This window comes from Rhinolophus ferrumequinum, chromosome 11 (assembly GCF_004115265.2).
Source record: "Rhinolophus ferrumequinum isolate MPI-CBG mRhiFer1 chromosome 11, mRhiFer1_v1.p, whole genome shotgun sequence".
Classification (NCBI taxonomy): domain Eukaryota; kingdom Metazoa; phylum Chordata; class Mammalia; order Chiroptera; family Rhinolophidae; genus Rhinolophus; species Rhinolophus ferrumequinum.
In genome coordinates, this window is record NC_046294.1 from 51,811,619 (window position 1) to 51,835,219 (window position 23,601).

The 23,601-nt window shown below is 42.9% G+C and overlaps 1 protein-coding gene and 1 long non-coding RNA gene across 3 annotated transcripts in view; one reads left to right on the forward strand and one right to left on the reverse strand.

Annotated features, from left to right (window-relative positions):
- PAK1 (p21 (RAC1) activated kinase 1) overlaps nucleotides 1-755 on the reverse strand; it is a 132,862-nt gene extending 132,107 nt beyond the window's left edge. For both annotated transcript variants that reach the window (XM_033121712.1, XM_033121711.1), the window contains exon 1: nucleotides 259-755. The gene's annotated coding sequence lies outside the window, so the exon portion shown is untranslated. The remainder of the gene's footprint in view (nucleotides 1-258) is intronic.
- LOC117031247 (uncharacterized) overlaps nucleotides 1-23,601 on the forward strand; it is a 46,443-nt gene that overhangs the window by 1,153 nt on the left and 21,689 nt on the right. Inside the window, exon 2 of the long non-coding RNA XR_004424482.1 lies at nucleotides 11,257-11,456. This is a non-coding gene — a long non-coding RNA (uncharacterized LOC117031247). The remainder of the gene's footprint in view (nucleotides 1-11,256; nucleotides 11,457-23,601) is intronic.

Genomic DNA, 23,601 nt, shown 5'->3' on the forward strand with positions numbered 1-23,601 from the left:
TCTGTCCTCTCCCGGGTCCCTGGGGTCTCCTGGGTCCCCCAGCGTGAGACCCGCAGCCGCGAGGATGAGTGCACACGGAGCCTTTGTTGCTCGGACAGGAACGGCCAACCTCGCGGGTCGACGCCCCCGCTCGTCTCACCTGGCGCCCCCGCCCGCCCCACCCCGCCTCGCGAATGAATGGGGCCCAGGCCCCCGCACCCCGCACCCCAGCCTGGCAGCCTGAGACGCCAGCGGTACCCGCAGGCGGCCGGCTCTCACCTTCCGCGCTCGCCCGGCTCGACTGGGCTCCTCCTCCTCCTCCACCCGGGTGGCAGCGGCCGAGCCCGGGAGTGAGCGCGCGAGTGTGCGCGACGGGCCGCTGCACTTTCTCCCTCCCGCCGCCGCCGCGGCGCGCTCGGCGCCTCCCCCACCCCGCTTGGGCTGGGGCCGGGGAGTCCCCTCAGGACGAGGGGGTGGGGTGTCAGCGACGGGGAAGGGGGAAGGGAAGGAGCCAGGCGACGCGGGGAAGGGGGTGCGGTGGGGGGCGGGGACGTGAGAGGGCGCGGGCAGCCTCCCGGGGAGGAGGTGGGGCGAAGACAGTTCTTCGAGGGGCTCTCGGCAGAGTGGGGCTCCGTGAAAGAGGGGATGAGAGTCTAAGGGAAAGCGTCCGTGGGGTAAGACCGCAGAGCCGGCGAGGGAGGGAGGCGGCGGGGAGGGAGCGAGCGAGCGAGGGAAGCCGTGAGGGTCGTCTACTGCCTGCTGGCACCGTGGGCTCCAGCTGCAGCCGCACGCCCGCCCGCAGCCGCTCTATTGTACGCCGCGGGGCCTGGCGGGACCGCCTCTCCCACCGGCCCCGGCCCCGGCCCCCGCCCCCTTCGCGGCGAGGCAGCGGCGCTGGCAGAGCCCGCCCGCCCCGCCTCCCGCAGGTGGGAGGGGGCGGGGAGGCCAGGGCAGACCCACGTGAGTGCTGCCAACCCAAGCGTAGGGGAAGGCGAGCTTCTGGGATGACGTCATCGGCGCATGACGCCAGAGACTGGGGAATCACCCGGAGGCCGCATGACGTCATTGCACCAGCGGCTCGTCTCAGGTCCGGCGGTCTACAGCTGCAGGCTCCTTTGGCATGGCCTTTCTCCTGGAAGATTTTGGGACGCTTTCTGGGGGCGTTAATGGTGTAGGAAAAGTCCCAAAAGATGGCTAACCCCCTGGTCTTGTGGTCCTCTTCAGGTTACAAAGCACCACCGCATGTGCTAGATCATTACCAAGAGAGATATTTGAAAACCACCCCATCTCCTATGACCTCAGAGCCAAACATTTATTATACTATTTGGAGTGGAGAGGAGATAAAGAAATACTGTGCTAATGGAGGTTTGAACTATCTTGTACTGAGATTTAAAAAATGGGCTTCCTTTCTCGGTTTTCTCCGACCCTGGAGGATACATTCATCCCAAACCTTTCCCCTGAGCTCAGATTCTGTGTTTCCCCACGCTTCCTGGCAGTGTCATTTACACTTCATGTACCTCAAATTCCACATGTCCAAAACGGAAACCTTAGTGACTAAGCGTCTGGAATCAGATTGTCCTGCTTCAAGTCCCAGCTGTACAAATGTCAGGGATAGGACTTTAACATTTCTAAGTCACAATTTCTCCATAATAAGTACTACCTGTGTACCTAAATTTGATCTCTCCAAGCCTCAGTTTTACAATAATAATAATAACTACAATTTAGCACACATGAAACCGTTTGGAATGTTGACCATACCTCTTACCAATTTCACCCAAAGGTGCAACTAATGTTACTTCCTGCTCTCGGTGAATGGACCATCATCCAGCAGTCCCAGAAACCTGGACATAACCCTATTCTTCCTCTCTCGAGACCCTTATCAAATTAGTCACCAAATCCTGTAGAGTATCGTAAATATTTCTCAAGGCCTTGCCCTTCTCTTCACTCACTACCATGACCTAGACGACTAGAGCAGCTTTCAGTCTCTCCAAATTCAATCCATTCTTACTGGGGACCAGAGTAGCCTTTTAAAACCACAAACTGATGATGGCCACTCCTGTTTAAACGCTCTGGAAGCCTTTCGTACCATTCAACCTTGGGACTTACAGCAGCCTGTCTAGCTTCATCTCACACCATAAATCTGTTCCAACCACACCAAAATGCTATTTAATGTTCTTTGAACATACATTTCTTCATGGCTCTGAGCCCTTCTCTCTTTATCTCACTGGCCAATACCTATTCACTCTACAAAGCCCAGTGTGAACGTAAGAAATGTCCAAACCTATAGAGAATTTTTGTGAGTTTATTTGAGCCGAACTGACAATGGCCAGGAAGCAAAATCTCAACAGACTGAGAAAATGCTCTAGAGAATAGCAATGTTGGAGCTTATTTTATACTTTAGAATCAAAGGAGGAGACATAAGGAGGGTTACATGAAATCCATCGGTGGTAGATTACGGGGGCAGGAAAAAGCAAAGCGGGGAAATCTCTGGGATTGGATAAAAAGTAAAATGGAGAGAGATGCTTCTTTTACATTGGTGGGTCCAGGAGAGTAAATACTTAATATTTACAGCATGTAAAGATGGTATTGGGGAACAGGATAACAATGAGGGGTTCTGTGGTCTCCTGCTTTGGTGTGGTGGGTGTGCCCTGGGGCGTCTGGAAAGGGGGATTACTCTGACATTTCAAAGATATGTTATTTTAGATGCCAAAAAGACAACAGACAGGCTCACTTAAGGTAAAGATTGACCTTTGTCAAGGAAGCTACAGGCCAATGACGTGACTACCCACCATAACTAGCTTTTAGTCGGGAATTTTTTATGTTCAGATCATCCTATGTGGTCTCTTTGGGTCTCTGAGTTTGTAAGGCTGGCGGTGCAGTCCTCCCGAGCTCGTCAGGTTTAGTATGTGGCCCCTTGTTCATCCACACCAGCTCAAATGTCATGTTCATTTATTCATTCAACTGATAGTTCTTAAGTTTCCCTGAGCCTTCACACTGCTGTAATCCTATAGTACTTCCATGCCTTTCATGGCGTGTAGCACACTGTGTAGTAACTGTATTTGTCTATCCGACCCCCTGAGCTCCTTGAGATCGTCATATTTCTATCCATTCTATCCATATCCCCAGTATCTAGAACAGTGCCTGACACATAGTAAGAATCAATAAAATGTTATAAAAACGTATTAAATAAATGCTAACCTAGCACTTGCCATGTGCCAGATACTGTTCTAAGCACTATCTCCTGTACACCTCTAATAAGCCTTTGAGATAGACTACTGTTTCCCCCTCATTTTATTGATGAGGAAACTGAGGCACAGAGGAGTTAACCCAAGATCATAACCCAGTAAATTAATCCTAAACAAAATTGCTTTTGCATGGTCTCTGTGGTAGGCAGAATAATGTCTCCCTAAAAAGGTTCACATCCTGATAATCCCCAGAACCTATATGTTACCTTCCCTGACAAAAGGGACTATGCAGGTGTGATTAAATTCAGGGTCTTGAGATGGGGAGGTCATTCTGGATTATCCAGGTAAATTCAGTGTAATCACAAGGATTCTTAAAAGTGGAATAGGGAGGCGGAAGAGTGAGGAAGAGGTAGGTTAGACTACAGAAGAGGTCAGATCGAGTTATGACTGAATGTGAGAAGCACTCCACCCACGCTTTGAAGCCAGAGGAAGGGAGCTACCAGCTAAGGCATAAAAACCACTCCAAAAGCTAGAAAAGGTAAGAAGACAGATCCTTTTTTGGAGCCTCCAGAAAGAAACAGAGCCCTGCGGACACCTTGATTTTAGCCCAGTGACACCCATTTCAGACTTCCGAACCACAGAACTGTGAGGTAATGATTGTGTGTCTGACTGAAATAGGAGGATGTGACCACTGAACACCCAGCAGGTAGGGAAGGAATGGGGATGAGTAGGTAGGGAAGGAATAGATCCGAGGGTCTAACTTTTGTGTAGGGAATGAAAGCCATCCCCACCCCCACGCACATATCCACATACTCCCTCGAAAAGCAGCCTGAACCACAGAAAAATAAAAATAATGAATGCCTTGTTTTAAGCCACCTTACTTGTGGCAGTTTGTTACTGCAGCAATAAGAAGCGAGTACAGTCTCTAGTCAAGGGTGACAGCTCTGTGCTAACAAGGGGGAGCAGCTACTTGCTAAAGGTACCGGGTTCTCAGCTGCATCCACCCAAATGTCTCCATCCCAGGCCTCACGGTGCCACTCCCTACCTATGGAAACCCCGACTTTAGCATACGGGAACAGTCAAAGGATCTCGGCCCTATTACATTCTGGGCCTGATTTGCAGCATGATCTGCTCTCCGGCTGTGGGAGAAGAAGGTTTTTTAGAAATCTTCCGTGAAAGTCTTCTGGATTTCATCCCATGTCCTAAAGTGATAGGTGGATAACCTGCGCCTGAAAATCACTTTCTTCAAGGCTTTTAAAATAGTTAACAAAATCCAGTCAATTCCGTGAAATTATAATTAACATTACCGCCATATCATTCAAGTGCTGGAGCGCGAATTCTCAATGGGGGTGATACCTCCCCGCAAGGAAGTGAAACTTGTTCTGAGGTGGGCAAAACTACATCTTAGATATTACAATGGTTTGTGGGATATTTTCTTAAAAGTGTATTATCTTTGTATTATGATAATTGACCTATAACACTATTAGCTTTAGGTGTACATGATTTGATATACATGTATGTAGATATATATTGTGAAAGTTTAGTTTACATCTATCACCACATAGTTTAGTTAACATCCATCATCACATATAGTTACAAGTTTTTTTCCTTGTGATGAGAACTTTTACGATCTACTTCCTTTTCAACTTTCAAATATACAAAACAGTATTAACTATATAGTCACCATGCTGTACATTACATCCCCAGGACCTTATTTATCTTATAACTGGAAGTTTGTACCTTTTGATCACCTTCACGTCTTTGCCCCTCCGCCTTCCCACCTGGGATACTTTAAGTTTAATTTTTCTCTTTAAGAGAGCACTATTAAAAAACAAAACAGGTTGGAATCTCTGTGCTAGAGCTACTACCTAGTCTAAGTACTCCTTCCACTTGTACCTGTTCTACCACAGCTGAAGGCTTCGTTATGATAGCACAGCATATCAGGGGCCAGCACTGCTCAATTATCATCAACAATAGATCCTTGTTGCCATCTGATCAGTGAGTGATTCCGTTCCAGAATCTCATCCTGGTACCAACTACCTAAGTTTAGGTTTCCCAAAAAGCAGAACCTGAGATAAATGTGCGTACTTGGGTGCAGGTAGTTTATTTGGGAGGTGATCCTAGGTAACCGTAATGAGACGAGGGAAAGGGAAAGCCAATGTAGAGTGTGTCACTGAGGGTCTCACTTCTGCGGGAACCTCAGAGAAGTGTACAGAATGCCTCCCGGAAGAGATTACCTGCAAACTGAGAGCTTTTATCCACTGGCTTCCATCCCTCATTGGAAGCCCCTGCACTTTGTGGCGTGGCTTGCAGGTCTAGCAAGCAACTACAGATGATATGTATATATACTATCACACCCTTCTGACCCAGGAAATTTCCTTGTGCCCCTTTTCATTCAATCCCCTAAACCTCTGACAATCAATGATCTGCTTACTGTCACTTTAATTTTGCCTGTTCTAGAATTTCACATAAGTGGAACCATACAGTATGTACTTTTAAGTGTCTGCTTTCTTTCATTCCGCATGTTTTTGAGATCATCCGTGTCATTTCATGTGTCATTTCATGTCAGTCACCACTTCCTTTTTATTGCTGAGTAGTATACCATCGTACAGATATGCTACAATTTGTTTATTCTACTGTTGATGGAATTTCGAGTTTGGGGCTATTATAAATAAGGCCACAATTTATGTATAAGTCTTTGTGTGGATATATATTTTCATTTATCTCGGGTGTGAAATGAAACTTCCCCTTGTAGGGAAATGTATATTTAACTCTATACGACTTGTTCAATTGTTTTCTAAAATGGTTGCACCAATTCAGAATCCTTTTGACATGTCCCCGTCATTCTTTGAGCACTTCCTTGCTTTTTGGCCCAAGGTGTTCTAGGCTCTTCTTGTACTTTCTTTGATCCAGTCCTCAAATCAGCCATTTCTCCACTAGAGAGTCTGGATTCCTTTCACTGAAGAAGAGTAGCTAGAAGCCAAGGTCTAAGCACTAGGTGAGCTCATCACTATGGAGTGTCGCTATTTCCCGGTACTCTCCGTATATAAGTCTCCAAGCAGGTTCACTCTTGCTCTCCCTTTTGGCCTTTAGAAAGTATGCCACCGTGAGTTCTATAGCTGCAAGGAAGTGAACTCTGCCAACAACGTTAGGGAGCTTGGAAGCCTCTGAGGAAAACGTAACCCCTCAACACCCTGCTTGGAGCCTTGTGAGACCCTGAGCAAAGGACCTAGCTAAATCCTTCCCAGACTCCTGATCCACAGAAACTGAGATAATAAATATGTGTTGTTTTAAGCCCCTAAGTCCGTGGTGTTTATTAGTGAGCAATAGAACAATAATACAGGAGGGGTGGAGAGAAGGCTCCACCAATGAGAGCCACTGATGAGAGTTTGGAAAGGTAGAGGTGAGACAGGGAGCAGCTTTGGCTGCTGCTGCCAGGAAGAACCGTTATGGCGACTTCGGGGTTTTTTGCAACGGTATCTCAGTGACCAGTCACTAACTTCGTGGGTGTCTGCAAGTAGTTTTGACAGCAGCGGCAGCAGCGGCCTGATCCCTCAGGCGCAGCTATGTTGCGTATTCTTGAACGTCAGTAGTTCCATGCTGGTCTGATCCGCTACCTCCCTAATTGTGCCAAAGGTGCCAAACTGACCTCCACCAGCGTTGTTCTGGGAGTTATTCCTATGGGTTCAGCCTACAACTCACTCCTTCTACATTTGCAACAACCTATAAATACCTCATTTCTCTTTAAATCTTTCTCTACTTGTGGTAACTAGAGTGATTTCTGTTTCTTGCATCTGAAGCTTAACCGATATACCCACCTTTGCTGGAAGTGGCTTAAAAGTCTTCCTGTTCCTTGTGGCCAAGTGATACTAGTCTAAGATACCAATGGGGACGTTAAGAGTTGACTGTTGTGACAAAGATGGGGAATTGAGGAGTTCAGTGAGGCTGGGGTAGGGTTGATTCATTCAACCAACATATTTCACTCATCCCCTGCTCTGTAGCAGGCCCTGAAAATACAGCGAGATAGATCAGGAACACCCCTGCCTTCAAAGAGCTAAACTCTAGTTGGGAAACAAACGCATTTATGAATAAATCACAGTACAACATGTTATGACCAATAAAAGGAATTAATTAAATATAGTGGGAGCCCAGAGAAGACAGCAATAATTCTGCCTCCGCACAGGTATTAGGAGATGGCATTTGAGCTGGGTGTTATAGAATGAGTGAGTCTTAAAAAAAAAAAAGGAAGAGAAAAGGGGCCCACCACCCACAAGACTTGTTGAACCCAAACTGAGTCCATCACTTTTCCATTTAATCTTCATGACATCCCCATAGGTGGTATTATTATCTACTTTTTACAAATAAGGAGGCTGGGCCTCAGAGAGGTTAATAAATTGACAATGTCACACAATTGGATGCAACAGGAAACAAGGTCATAGGATCCACTCTAGATAGTGTAAGCATAAAAATGTTTATTTCGGGGAATGAAATCACTTGAAGAATCATTGAAGGAGCTAAAGAAAAAGACTCCAGGCTGAACTTTTAGGAGTGACTCCCCAACTCCTAATGGTGGGAGCCACCAAAGGAGCTGTGGCTCTACCACAATCAGGAAGCCCCTTTTAAGGCTGCTGGCTCCAGAACCCTGCCGTCTCCGCTGCAGTTCACACCAGCACAAATGGTTATCTTGTGCCCGCCTCTTTTCCCACTTCACTCGGTTCCAAACTCAAGTCTTGCAAGAGTGCATCCAGTTCCCTAACTGGAAACAAGTCTGGGAATGTAATTTGGTTTTCCAGCCTCCAGTACAGGAAAACATATCAGAAGGCAGTTAGACGGGACGTTGAGTAAGCCAATCCATCATTTCTGCCACATTTGGTTTGATGGACTTAAGAATATTCACTCAATAAACACTAAAATGAGTGATAATTCCAATCATGTGTGGAAATAGACACTCTCATACACTATTGGTGGAAATGTAAACTGATACAAACTTACTGGAAGGTACTTTGACAGCATCTAATATCATTAAAAGCATGTGTTTGCTATGACCCAGCAATACTACTTTTAGAAGTCTATCCTACCAAGAAAAAAAAAACAGCATAAAAACTTGAATTTCAAGAATGTTTATTGCAGCCTTGTAGCTACATAAATCTAGAAACAACCAAAATATCCATCAGTAGATAACTAATAAAATAAACAAACACACAATGTAATTTATAGATGATGTGATACAGAATTGTACACCTGAAATCTATGTAATTTTACTAACAATTGTCACCCCAATAAATTTAATAAATAAATAAATAAAATAAAAAATAAACAAATGATGCAACCATACAGCAAAACACTACACAGGCATTAAAAAGAATTAAATGGATTTCTATGTCCTGGCCTGAAAAGATATCTTTCATATGTCATTGAGTGGGAAAAAAACAAAAAACAAAAAAACACTGCAAGTAGTTTGCATAACATGATCTCATTTTTTGTTTTTTAAAATGGAGGTAAAAGACATGTCAGCATAAGTACAGGAAAAACTTGATAGTGCATACTCTTGGGGATTGGAAGGGTGAAGTTAGGTGGACTTTCACACATTCCGTTTTATATAACTTTTTTAAAGCCAGGTATAATAGGTAATATTTGCTTTTCTTGGTTCTGATTTTCAGTATATATAACAGGGGTGCCAAAAAAATGTATACAAGTGGACACTTTGGTCAACATTGCTCAAGTAGTTCACTGTAATCAGGAGTGTCCAGACGCTGACGGTAACCACTTTGAGCACGTCTTATAACTGCAGAAGTCAAACGTGATTTGTATTCATCTTTTGTTTTTAGTATATATTGAGTATTACAATTTTAATAGTTTTTTCCTTTCTTAAAATATTTTTGGCACCCTCTGTACATGAAATGAACTCTCATCAGATCTTTAGTCATAGGCAATTTTTGAGTCTTTTGTGATTTATAGACAGTTATTGTTTTACTCTGATGCTTTTGCAAAAGTGTTCCTGAAAAAGCTTCATGTTCAGGGAGATCCATGGAAAGGCTCTGACAAGTACAGGTTTCTGATAAGTAAGATCAATTTGCCTTCACATGGGAGGGCGACAATGGACCTTTCAGGTGCTTCCCCAAAGCTACCTGCACAGCCTCACCATGTCATGGGATGGCAGCCTGAGACCTGTCCCTGTTCTCCTTCCCCACATTGGTAAAATGGGCCCATTACAAGGATGATATAATGTTAACATGTGAAGAGTTGCCTCTGCTACAGGACACTCTACAGGCTTTGCTGGAACATCTATGAGGGAAAGGATGGGACCCAAACTCAGAAAATTCAATGTCCAGGCATTGCCATAAAGTTATGGGGAGTTACTTGGTCAAGTTAAGACATGCGTTGTCCCAAAAGCTGTGATTGATAACGTGCAAGCCTATCCAACCCCTGAGAATGTAAAAGAGGTACAAGCCTTTGTAGGGATTTGGGCGTCTTGTAGCACTTTTATTCCCCACCTGGCACAATGCCTCTGTCCCTTTTACCACCTGGTAAAGAAAGAGCATGTGAGGGACTGGGGATCAGAGCAGCAAGCCACCGTGGAGAAGGCAAAAATGCTAGTGAAACAGACTAAAGCTCTGGGCGTCTCCCAGGCAGGGCTGCCATTGGGTTGCATGTGCATGACTCTGGAAGGTATGTGCTGGGCATTGTGGCAGAGACCCAGAAGAAGAGAGTGCTCTGAGGATTTTGGTACCAGCTCTGGAAGGGGACAGAAACCTGATACCCCCAGAGAGCAACGACCCCTAGCAGCGTACACAGCACTCCCCCAAGTAGAGCTTCTCACAAAGAAACAGCGTATTGTGGTAAGAACTCCCTGCCTATCAAGAGGTGTGTTGAGATTATGTTCCATCAACCCACCTCTGCCACGGTTCACACTCCCATGTTGACTAAGTGGCCTGCCTATGTGCAACAGAGGAGCACCCTGTCTGCCAGCCCGCTGTCTCTAGAAATATAGGGGCTACTAGGCCCTGTAGAATATGTAGATCCTCCAAAGCCCCCACCCCTATTCCCGTGGCAGCCTCTGTGGCTTGTAGGGAGGGAGGAGGGGAAATTCCTGTTCATGCCTGGTATACAGATGCCTGGCAACAAGGACAAACCACAGCTGCCAATGAGCTGAACTCAGAGCGGTTTGGCTGCTGATCACTCATGAGCCCTGGCCGTTAACCTTTTGCACTGACAATTGGGTGGTTCTAAAGGGGCTAACCCGATGACTGGACAATAGGCAGCGGAGGGGTGGATGACCATGAATAAGGCCTTGTAGGGTCAGGATACGTGGAAAGACATTTGGGTTTGCCTGCAAGAGCCTGAGGCGGTCCTCACTGTTTTCCACGGCCTGGCTCATAAGGTACCGATACCCCTGGTAATCAGGAAGCTGATATCCTAGCCTGGGTACGAGCCCTAGCAACGGATGCTTCAGTAGATAATCAGAACAGATGCATGGGAAGAGTGGCCACTGCTGCACCTGGGTGGGCTGGCATATTGCCAAGAATGCTGGCTTGCCTTTGAAATAGAGTAATTTGGGTAAATGCAGTAACAGCAGATCCTGTGTGTTCTAAACAACACCTGAGACAATTTACAAAGGCGTTTGGGCCACCCACTAGAGTTCCCAACTGGGGAGGGATTGACAAATTGATTATAGCAGCCCCCTCCTGCTGAGTAAGGGTTCTAAACATGCCCTAGTTGGTGTGGACACTGCATCTGGCCTAATCCAAGCTTTCTCCTTTCACCTCACAAACCAGGCTACCACCATTAGGGGATTAGAGAAACGGAGTACCACGTACAGATACCCTTGTCAACTAGACGGTGATCGGGGATCACGTTTCCTAGGTGATGACACACAAGACTGGGCAAAAGAACGTGACATTGAATTGAATCTCCCCTATAACCCACAAGCAGCAGAATTAGTGTAAAAGGAAATCAGATATTAAAGCAGCAGATTAAATTACTAGCAATTAAAACTAGCAATTAATTAAATTAGCAGCAATTAAAACCACCTTGGCCAGGTGGACTAAAGTACTATCCCAGACTCTAATACATTTCAATGATCAACCGGCAGAGCTCGGAGCCCCATATGCCACCCTGGGGATCCCTGCCAAGACACCCAACATTGCAAGAGTATAGATGTCGTGGGAGACAGCCATTGTCCTGACTCTCACCATGGATCAACGTGCTATGCTGCTGAGAACACCAAGCCTCGGCACACCTAGGAAAGGAGTTTTCTACCGGAGTTTGCAAAGGGATATCCGGCTGGGATGGGTAAGTTACTTCACACCTCTGGGTGAAGGGGAACTACTCAGTCTGCACTAGGATCCTGTTATCCTCCTATAAACTGGACCTGTTGAAACACACGATACCTGGAATGGAATGCACACTGCACCACTGAGAGAGGGGAGAAAGGGGGGGTCCTGGTCTGGCATATCCCACCCCTAGTCCATCTCCACATGCCTGACAATGCTGTCTCCTCCAGCTAACAGTATGTATGCACAACCAGGTCAAGTTCCTAAAGCTGCTAACTTCCCTCTCCTCAGGGCCTGGTGGGCACATTCCGTTTTCCACTGATACCCTGTTTCCCTGAAAATAAGACGTAGCTGGAAAATCAGCTCTAATGTGTCTTTTGGAGCAAAAATTAATATAAGACCCTGTATTATATATTATATTATATTATATCCTGGTCTTAATAAGACCAGGTCTTATATTAATTTTTGCTCCAAAAGACGCATTACAGCGGATTGCCCGGCTAGGTCTCATTTTCGGGGAATCATAATATAATCATTCAGCCACCATCTCTTTCCTCTCCATTGGCCTGGAGGATGTTACAGCACACATAGAAGCCCTTATTAAACTCACCCAGCAATCCTAAATGACAGCCAATAAACCCTGTGCTTACTGAACACTGAAATGTCTCTAATGAGAAAAGCTGTCCTCCAAAATAGGATGGCCTTGGACAGTATTACTGCCTCGCAAGGAGGCACCTGTGCCATTATCCAAACCGAACGTTGTATGCTCATACCTGGTCTGCTAATGTATCATCTTTATTACATCACATAAGGACACAAGTGAATGCCCTGAGCGACCTGACCCCCAGCCTAGGAGACGTAATAAATCAGTGGTTCAGATCAGGGGGCTCTTGGTGGGAAAAAATTATCACCGATTTTAAATAGTACTGTCTTAATCTCCATTGTCTCTTGCATGTGCCTGTATTGTTGCTGCGCTGTCAGCCTCCATGCAGTCAGGTAGCTGCCAAACAAATGGCCTCCATGCTAGTGAACCCCCGTGCTGACTGCTCAGGGCACACTGCAGAAAAGTGGGGGGGTGGGGGGGTAGCATGTGAGATTGTAAGAGCTGGTCACAAGGGGTGCAATGGAGGAAATAAACAAGAGGATGTGACTGAGGATGACCTTAAGCTGGACCCAGGCAATCAGAGACTCCTCACCCCTCCCCTGTCCTTGTCAAGTATGCTCTGCCTGCCTTTCCCACAGTGGGAGCTGTTCTAAGGACAGCCTTGAGAGAGTAGGGGGTTGTTGAGACCCTCTGGGTGGTATATGTGACTAAACCCAGTGAAGGCCTCTATATAAACTTTGAAGATTCTGGCAGGAGGGTGTGGAGATCTACTTGTCTTGAGATCGCCTCATAAATTAAGTGCCCTTGCTTATTAAAATTGCCACTGACCAATCTGGAATGGTTTGCCTCTTTTTTTGGTCTCTTCCCACCCTCCATGTACAAGGCCAGTTTGTGAACAAACAACTCTTCTCTCCAATTCCATGTCTTGTGGAAATCCAAAGCCCTCCTCAAGATTTCAGTTCTTTCCCAGTGGTCTTCCGTTACCATAGCCACCTGACCGCGGAGCTCCTGGCGCCACACCTCTTCTTCTGCTCTTCTGTGTTGTATGGATCAGACTCAAACCTATTCTATTTCAACCCTGGCTGTCCTGACATTAGCTGGTGTACTGCAATTCAATTCTGACACTAAACACCCAGAGTTATCGTCAGTCTTCACAGCCTTAAGAACACAGTCCTCAACAAGGTTTCCCCCACTTCAGACCAATAGCAAGTGGGGTCCCAGGCCACCCATTCTTCTGACCAATTGGCTACAAATCCAAAGGGTTCCTGCAACCCCCCTCAGGTTCTATAATTCACTCGAATGAATTTCAAAACTGAAGATAGCACTATATTTACAATGACAATTTTAGTATAAAGGATACAAATCAGACCAGTCAAATGAAGAGACACATAGGGTGAGGTCTAAGAGGGTTCTGAAGACAGAGCCATTTCCCCACAGAATAAGGGCACCTCATCTTCCCAACAATATGTTCACATACCAGGAAGCTCTTTGGTGTTCAGAGTTTTATTAGAGTTTCATTGTATAGGCATGATTGATTCAATCATGGATCTCATGATGAAACTCAATCTCCAACCCCTCTTTCCTCCCTGAGGGTTGGGCTGACTCAAAGTTCCAACCTAATCAGTGGTTGGTCTTTCTGGGGACCTGTCTTCATCCAGAAGCTATATAGGCTCCTGCAATGAGTCACCTCATTAGCATAAACTCGAGAGTAATCCAAGGAACTCATGAAAAATAAAGACACTTTTATTACTCAGGAAATTCCAAAGGTTTTAGAAGCTCCATGCCAGGAACAGCCCCCCTCTCCCCAATAACCTTTTGGAACTTCCGAATGGCTTGAGCAGGATGACTTAAGCAGGGCTGACCCCACCCTATGCCTGTGATCCAAACAAGTGACCACACCCAGATAATCAGTTCATTCCATCTCCCTGGCCAGACTGCTATTGAGGGACAGGCAAGTAGGCATTCTTATGAGTGAAGGACTCTTGCTCTAGGGATCATTGAACGGGTAGAAAGGTCAACCTAGTATTGCTAGTGCCATCTTTGCCACCATGTGTGGAGAGCCTGCTTGAGAGTGAACCAAGACAAAAGAAAATCAAGAAATGGAGAGAGAACTCAAACATGGATTTCAAAGTCTGAGTCCCTAAATTCAACCACCAGCGTTTTTTCCCTTAAGTTAAATTAAATTTCTATTTGCCATTATGAGTGCTGACCAATAGCTTCTTTCCTCACCCTCCTTTTCATAAGCAATAAACCAAATTTCTCTCTTTGCTTCATGCAAAGCTGCTTCCCTCTCAACTGAGCTGAGCATCTGCTGACATCTGTGCCTGCGGGGCATTTCAAAGTTTTCACAAAGACAGTTTCCTCCATATAAGATATATTGGTACCAACCATTAGGATAACCTTTTTTACTTCTTTACAAAAATATTTATATAATCAAGACTCTAAAGTACAGTTTCTTACTCTGCTTTTTTCAATTTTCAATCAACAAATATTTATTTAAAAACTGTATGCTAGTCATATACTAGGCAATTAACACTCTACGTTGAGAATTTTCCCATCATTAAAAAAACTTTATAAATGCCATTTGTTATTTTTAACCAGCACAGAATATACAATCATACAGATAGGTATTTTTTTTTTAAGAAATTGTTTTTGTTTTGTTTTGTTTTTAAATTTTATTGGGGGATATCGGGGAACAGTGTGTTTCTCCAGGGCCCATCAGCTCCAAGTCATTGTCTTTCAATCTAGTTGTGGAGGGTACAGCTCACTGACCCATGTGTGAATTGAACCAGCAACCCTGTTGTTCAGAGCTCGTGCTCTATCCAACTGAGCCATCCGGCCACCCAAGAAATTGTTTTTTTTTTTTTAAATAGTTTTAGGTTCACAGCAAAATTGAGAGGAAGATGCAGAGATTTCCTATATGCTTCCATATCCCCTTCCAGATAGTTTTTAAACTAAATCTTTATTCTAGAACAGGTAGCTTGTTTTCGTCATGAATAATGACAGACACATAACACCACCTAAATCTCTCATCATTTCCTTAAGATAGATTCTCAGGAGTGGAATTTCTGGAAGAACTTCATATTTTATATGCAAAAAAAAAATGCAGAAAGAAATTAATTATCACTGCTGTCGTAGAGTCCCTGTGACCCCACGTAACCTGAAGAGATCTGACCTAAAGTGCCTTCAGCTAGAAGAAGTACCAGGATCCTTCTCGGGAGCTTCCTGTTCTCTCTGAGTGCCCTCCTCAGCTGTCCTTAAGGGGCTTTGGACTGACCAACAGCTGCCTCTTCCACCATGTGGCTGGCGGCCCATCGACCCAGGAGACCTCTGGAGGCAGAGTGCACATATCTGCTTGGAGGGATTGTTAGAAAAGAATGGCATTCAGGGCAAGCCTGAAAGGGAGATGCCAAGACAAAGTCAGAGCTAATTGTCACCCAATTTTCCTTTTTAAGGCTTTTTTTTCTCCTTTATTTATTTTCCGGAGCAAGAATATATGATTTATAATGGAAAAAAATTATCAAGAAGAGCAACAATATAATGAGTTTCTCAAATACAGTGTGGGACTGGAGATAATCTTCTGGTTCCTGGAAAAGCAGCTGGGAGTTATCTGGCTTGGCAATGCTTCCTACAAATCACTGGCTGACTCAGAAAACTACATGTGCACTTTAGTCACCCGAAGGGCAGGCTGATGCCCTCTGGGGTCACCATGAAGGGCAATTGATGACTGACTTCCAAAGTTGGCAGAGGTTTCCAAACTACAACGTGTGAAACGAAGGAGTGGATGCTCGAAGACCAGTTCGTGGGAGTCTCCAAAACATAGGTTTTTTGATTCATTGCCAGAACTTTCTAGCAGGCAGCAGAGTCCAAAGATAAAACCAGCTGCTCTAGGGAGTGCTGACCTCCTCATCGCGTGGAGTGTTAAAGCACACGCTGGAGGCCAGTTGTCTTGGGTGGGATGGCAAGGATCCAAGTGCAAAGAAGGACAGCGGTTCTCAAATGTTTGATCTCAGGACTTCTTCACACTCTTAACAATTACTGAGGATTCCAAAGAACACTGTTCATATGGGCTCTATCTATCAATATTTCCCATATTAGAAATAAAAACTGAGAAATTTTTAAATACTTATTAATTTATTTTAAAGTCACCTTAATAATTCCTTTATACTTTAACATACAGAATATATTTTTATGAAAAATAACTGTATTTTCTCAAACAAAAAAAATTTAGTGAGAAGAGTACCATTGCTTATATTTTTGTTATCTCTTTACTACCTAGATTAATAGAACACAGCTGGATTCTCATATCTATCTACTCCTACATTTAATCTGTTGCAATATACTCTTTGGGCTTAAGTATAATGAAGAAAACTCATTCTCCTATATGTAGTGGGAAAAGGGAGGAGTATTTTAATTGCTTTTTCAGATAAGTGTGCACATGTTTCTTTGATACTACACCAAAACTTGACTACTGGGAGTTTCTTAAAGGCTGTTTGCAATGGGGAATTTGAAACTATATCAATGAACTTTTTGTACACGTGTGAGAATGAGACTGATAGAGGCAAATAACATCTTAGTATTATTATGAAAATAGTTTTGACCATACAGATGCCCTGAGGGGTCTTGGGAACCTCATTGGGTTCGCAGATCACACTTGAAAATTGCTAAAGGTAGGGGCTTGAAATAGGAAACTGTTCAGCAGTTCATTCATTTCCCACCCAAGCACTGAGCACCTATTATGTTAAGTACCTGGGATACAACTATGACAGAGATATAGACCCTACACCCCAAAGATCACTGTTAAATAATAATCAAACACTTATTGAGTGCTTCTTTACCCTTATCCGGGTTCTGTATGAAGTAGTCTATGTACGTTACTTCACATAACTTTATGAAGGAAAATTATCTATTTTTATAGATGAAGAAGCTGAAGCTTAGAGAACTTATATATACCTTACACCAGGTCACACAGCCTGGTGAAGTCAGGATTTTGAGCCAAGATTAGAACAACTAGGTTAAATTGCTTCTCTGTACATTTGTGTGTGTGTGTGTGTGTATATATATATATATACAAATAAATTTAACATATATATGTAAAATTTATATGTAAATGTTACCATTTTAGCCATTTTTAAGTGCACAATTCAGTCGTATTTAGTACATTTGCAATATTGTGCAAACATCACCATTACCTATCTCCAGAACTTTTTCATAATCCCAAACTGAAACTCTGAAACCAGTCCCCCTTTCCCTCAGCCCCTGATAACCTGGATTCCACTTCCTGTCTCTATGAGTTTGCCTATTCTAGACACCTCATATAAGTGGAATCACAATATTTGTCCTTTTGTGTCTGGCTTATTTTACTTAGCATAATGTTTTAAAATTCATCCACCATGTAGCATGTACCCATACTTCATTCCTTTTTAAGGCTGAATAATATTCCATTGTATGCGTATATCACATTTTGCTTACCCATTCATCTGTTGATGGATGCTTCTCAGTGCATTTTAAATAAGCAGTTACCATGTGCTGTGATAGAAGAGCAGGTTCTAAGAGGCAGAGGCAGAGGAGGAGCAACCAATCCAGCTTGGGGTGGGACAGCCAGGGGCTGATAGCTGAGCAGACTTCATGGATGGGTGGGAGACGACCAGGAAAAAGGTAGTAAGGGAGGAACCCCCATACCAAAGTCTGGAGGTGTAAGAGACAGAACCACAGCCAACCCTGCAGGGCTGAGTCAGGTTTGTATGGAAGAAGGGCCAGAAGTGAGGCTAGAGAGGAAGAATGTTGACACTGCAGAGCATTTAAGACAGGCTGGGCGCTGTGAGAAGCCTCTTAGGTATTTTCACTTATTTAAACATTACAGCAACCCTGTGAGCGACAACTGGAGCTTCTTGAGTATTTACAGGGGGTGGGGCACTATCTTACTGCATTCTGTGCAATAACACATTTAATCCCCACAACAACTTTATGAGGTCGGTACTATTATTCCCATTTTATAGTTAGGCATGGAGAGGATAAAAACAATTTGCCTGAGGTCATGCTAGAAGGTCTCAGCCCCCGTGCTCATCACCTGACAGCTGGGGGCATGAAGACAAAGTAAGGAATTTAGACTTCCATCTGGCCGGACCACTGGACAAGTTTAGGCAGAAAGCAACCAGTTCTGATTTGCATTTTATCATCTTCTAGCTGCTGTACAGAGAATGATAGGTAGGAACAAGACTGGAGGCAGAGACACCAGTTAGTAAGCCAGATGAGAAAGGGTGATAATGAGCCAGGGCAGTGGAAATACACACAGACGAAGAGTTTTGATGAAGATGCAGGAGGACCCAGAATAGTCAGCCTATGGTGATTTATTGGAGACAGGTCAGGGGTGACTCCCAGGTTTCTGAGAGAATGACAGTCCCATCACAGAAATGGGGGATACATGGAAGGAACAGGTTTAGGGGTGGAGAGAATCAAGGGGCAAAGATGATGAGACAAGTTGGGACAGACTGAGTCTTAGGGAGAGAGATCTAGGCACGTAAGTTCCATGAAGGCGAACGTCTTCGCTTCATTCACTGAGGTGGCCCAGTGCCAAGAAAAGTACCTGCGTAAGGAAAGTACCTCTAGAGGGGGAAAGAGCTGTGGCCGGGAGGTTAGGAAACCATGATGGGAGCTGGAACTACAGAGATGGTCAACAGCATGTAGGTGGAAGAGAGTTATAAGAACAGAACTCTGTGGATGCTAACACTAAAAGACAGGCAGATCGTGGTGATCACTTCTTTAGGTATATAAATGTAGACACCTGTATATAAATGTATATGGTATACCCCTGAAACTAATATAATATTGTATGTTAACTATATTTTTATTAAAAATCCTTAAAAAAAAACAAAAAGGCAGAAAAGGATAACCGAATCCTAGAGAGATGGAGGAGTGGCCAGCGAGTGGCCCCAGGAGAAGGGGGACCTGTCAAAGACCATCTCAGATTTTTAAGGTAAAGGAGACTTTGCAGCTCTGCGTTCCTTAAGCTTAATGAATAATAAAAGCAACAAAGGTTTGAACAGTGCTTTCCAGCTGATAAAACATACTTTCTCATATTCTTCCTCTTTTTAATTTCAACCCAATATCTCTTTTACTAAATTTTTTATTGAGGTAAAAAATTACTTTATTTTAAGGTATAATCATCTTAAGTATATTACATGATGCAGTTTTGCATCTTTAGGCATCTGTGTAATCCCCATCTGATCACAACAGAGAACTATTCCAGCACTCAAATGTTTCCTTCACTCCCCTTCTCAGTTACCACTCCCCTCCCCACTGGAGATAAGCATTCTTCTGGCATCTATAACCTTCCATCAGTTCTTGAACTCCTATCAGTTCTTAAGTTTCATGTATATGGAATAATACAGTATGTATCATTTTGTGTCTGGCTTCTTTCCCTCAATATAATAGCTGTGAGATTCATCCATAATATTTTGAGTTTCAGCAGTTTGTTCTTTTGTATTTCCAAAAACGTAAGGAGGATAACAGTATCTACCACTATCGGCTACCATGGGAATGAAATGTGATCAGCCTGGTAGCCACCCTGCAAAATGAATGTTTGATCACCTGGCTTTGCTTCAATACCAAAACACTTTAATCCTCACAGAAGAATCATTATTCCCTTTTCACAGAAGTTGGTGATATTTTGGAGGGGACTAAGGAATGAAACAATGGTGTGCTGGTACACCAGTTTTCTAGGGGGGAAAAAATTCCTGATTTGTAGTCCTTGCTGATTTTTATGATATAATACTCCCACACTAGCTGATATCAAGTTACCAGTGGTTTAACAACTGATCTGCAAAATTCCTGGAAACTGAACAATCTGTTCTCTAACACTGATATGAGCCAGGTCCACGCCACCACTGTAAAATTCACAGACTCTGAAGCTCGGATGAGTTAAGATTCTTGCCCTCAAATGAGCTAAGTTCTCACACTTGGAAAGTAAGGATTAAAACCAGCCTTTTCTGACTCTAATTCTCTATGCTTTTTCCCCCTGTGTAAGGGATTCTTTAAAGTGATCTGGCATTACAATAACCAAGATATGGAAGCAACCTAGGTGTCTATTAATAGATGAATGGATAAAGAAGATATGATATATATATATATATAAAATGGAATATTACTCAGCAATAAAAATGAATAAAGTCTTGCCATTTGCGACAACATGGATGGACCTAGAGGGCATTATACTAAGTGAAATAAGTCAGACAGAGAAAGACAAATACCATTTGATTTCACTTATATGAGGAATCTAAACAAAACAAAACAAATGAACAAACAAAACAACAAACAACAGACTCATAGAAGCAGAAAACAAACTGATGGTTGCTAAGGAGGGTGGGGGTGAAGGGGAATAGAGGTACAAACTTCCAGTTATAAAATAAAGAAGCCACGGGTTGTATGTAGTGGATAGGTAGCACAGGGAATATAGTCAATAACACTGTAATAACTTGGCATGGTGACAGATGGTTACTAAACTTAGTGTGCTGATCCAATTGTAAGCGATATAAATGTGAAATCACTATGTTGTACACTGAAACTAATATACTATTTTATGTCAACTCTATGTTAATAAACAAAAAAAATTTTTTTTAATGATTTAAGGGCATTTACTGATGGGCCTGAGTCTTAATGATGGGCCTCAAACTGACCCCAAAATTCATAATCTTATAAACTTTCATTTTCATTAGTAACCTACTAAGTGAATTATCCATTACTGAAATGTGATATTCATAAACTATAATTCGTCTGTTACTAGAGTTTATTAAAGACTGGAAATTCAGTATTTCACTAACAAATTTGGCTGCCAGGCCAGTCTTCACAACCGCAGTTTGGCTCCTACTGCTCATCCCCTCCGTCACTCAGATGGCTGGAAAGCTGTTAATTTGGGGAATGGGCTCTGTTGTCAGAATATTAAATCCTTATCGTGTTGTCATGAGTTTGAGATTTTCAATTGCTGATATTCTTCCTCTTTAATTTAAAATTACTGTTAGTTTAGCTTCTCCTTTTTTGTTTGTTAAGGTTATTAAGTATTATAGAACATGTAAGAACATATATTTACAACAGCAGCATTTTTGTCCTACAATTTTCTAATAACTAGACTTTAAGACACACAGTAGTGGCTAAATCATAACTCACCCATATCCCCATTGCAGAAGCCTGTTCGTGTTCCGGTTTCTCTTCCAAGTTTTTGAAAATGTATTTCAGACTCCTGAAATGTTTTCGTATCTACCTTACAAGATTTCAACAACTTTATAATGGGTAGACTCTCTCACTACACTGACTCTTTAAAGAAAAATCCAACATTGGTATGTGTTTTTAAACTGCCTCATTTACAAAACAACACAAACTGTTATAATTAAAATCATTTCATTAGTATCCTCATAGAAGACAGAGCATCTCCAAAATAAACAGGATGTTATGAAAAAAAAATCTTGGAAATTAAAAATATAATTGCCAAAAATTTTAATAAAAGGGTTGTAAGATAGTAAAAGAAATCTCCATAAAATGGAAGGGGGTGTGGAACCCTACATAAAATGGAAGACAAAAATAGGAAGTCTAATATTTGACTAACAGGAGATCCAGAAAGAGAACAGAAATGGCGAAGACAAAATGGACAGAGAACTCATAGGAAATAAATACTTGGAGCTGAAGGACATGAGTCTTCAGGTTGGAAAGTTCACAAAAATCTAGTATGATGAGGGACTCAAGGTCCACACTCAGATTGTTGTGAAATAGCAGGACCACGAGCATAAGGAGAGGAAAAGACGGTCACCGGCAAAGCATGGCCTCTGACTGCCATAAGATTTGTCCTGAGAAATACTGGACACCAGAAGACTATCGAGAATGCCTTCCAAATTCTGAGGGAATCTGATTGTACAATTATACAATTTAAATTGAAAAGAGACCATCACTGAGAATAACATTACGTCCATATGTCCACCGCTCAAAATAAATATGTTAACACTTTTTCATTTTGCTTCAGAAAATAAGTAAAAAATAGAACACCCCATGATAACCATTCTCACAAACTGGATGTGTATCTTCTAGTTTTCACACCTATGTGTAGCAATGTGTAGCTATAAACAATAGCTAGTGAGGATCTATGTTTGAAAACTAACTGAATTGAAATCCTTCTGCAGATTGCTTGCCACCTTCTCTGTTCCATCTACAAGCAATATAGCTCACTGCCAGGGGCACATCCAGTTTTCATGGTGCCTGAAACCTAGACAACTGGGGGGCAAATATTCTTTTTCTTAAAAGACCGTTTTCTTTTAAGAAAAAGAATATTAAATTATGGATACAAAATTACATCTGACAGTAAATTTTCATTTAGAGTGAAAAAAAGTTACAGTAAATTAGGCTTTCAAAACACCAATGGCCAGGCTAATGCAAAACTTTTATTAAGTAACTGCTTGACCCACCTCTGTATACTTTTTTTCCTACAAATTTTAGCTGTTTACTTTTGATAGCCTCTTCATAGGACAATGACTTTGTAATATCATTGTCAATAGAGAGAAGAGAAAAATAATTCAGTCTGATCTCTATGATGGATCAAAATTCATTCTTTGTTGATAGTTTAGAAAAATTTCTTTCTGTTTCACACATCATTATTAATGTCATATAAATGATTAGGATTGTCGTCAGTCAACTTTGGGAAAGCCTCTACTTTGAGCTTTGAGATTTTCCTTTTTCAAAGCAGCCTATTCTTAGTTTGTGGCTGCACCACCTTCTCCTTGGCTACTAATGAGATGATTCTTTTAAATCTATTTAGTTTTTTGATTTGTTCCCCTGAGTTATCTCTGCTTCCTCCAGTATTATTATTTTTCCTGCTAGTTTATCTTGTCCTTTATATTTCCCTGCAGTGTCTGGTCATCTTTGATGGTTTATACATGCTTGAGAATGAGGGGAGAGGAGCACTGCCTGTGACTTCTGGGTGGGAGGAGGGTTGGGAAGCTGAAAGCTTCATTTTATAATGAGCAGGCAGAGAACCAGCCATTATATTTGCAAATCCTAAAAACCAGGCACAGAGGATAGTCCTAATATATTCCGTTTCCTTTGAATAAACCACCAGCTTTCTTGCAAGGCTGTGGGGAGGACCCTGGCAGCTAGACGCTCTGCACACAGGAATGGGAGGGGAGGATTGACGGTCAAGATTTCAGCTCTATAGCTCATTTTTATCACCAGGGTAGTGGTGGCAAAACCATTGAGAACACCAGCATAAACAACCTCCATAATTATTTGCCTCCATAATCCATTCCTTTTGAAGAGAGGTCTATTTTTCCATCTTCCTTTCATCATGTGAAAATAAATCTCAGCAAAGGCTATGCCTCTGGAATTCTGTTTGAGGGCTGGTCAATGCCTTCAGCCACAGGGACCTTCCTCTTCCACGTGCTCACAGCTCAGAAAACACATCTCCAAGCTCATCTCACAAGAGTGTGAACAAGACACAGAAATGTGACAACCAACCGATACCACATTTTTAATTTTTAAAAATGGGGTCAGTCACAGATCTGAATAGCACTGAAACACAACT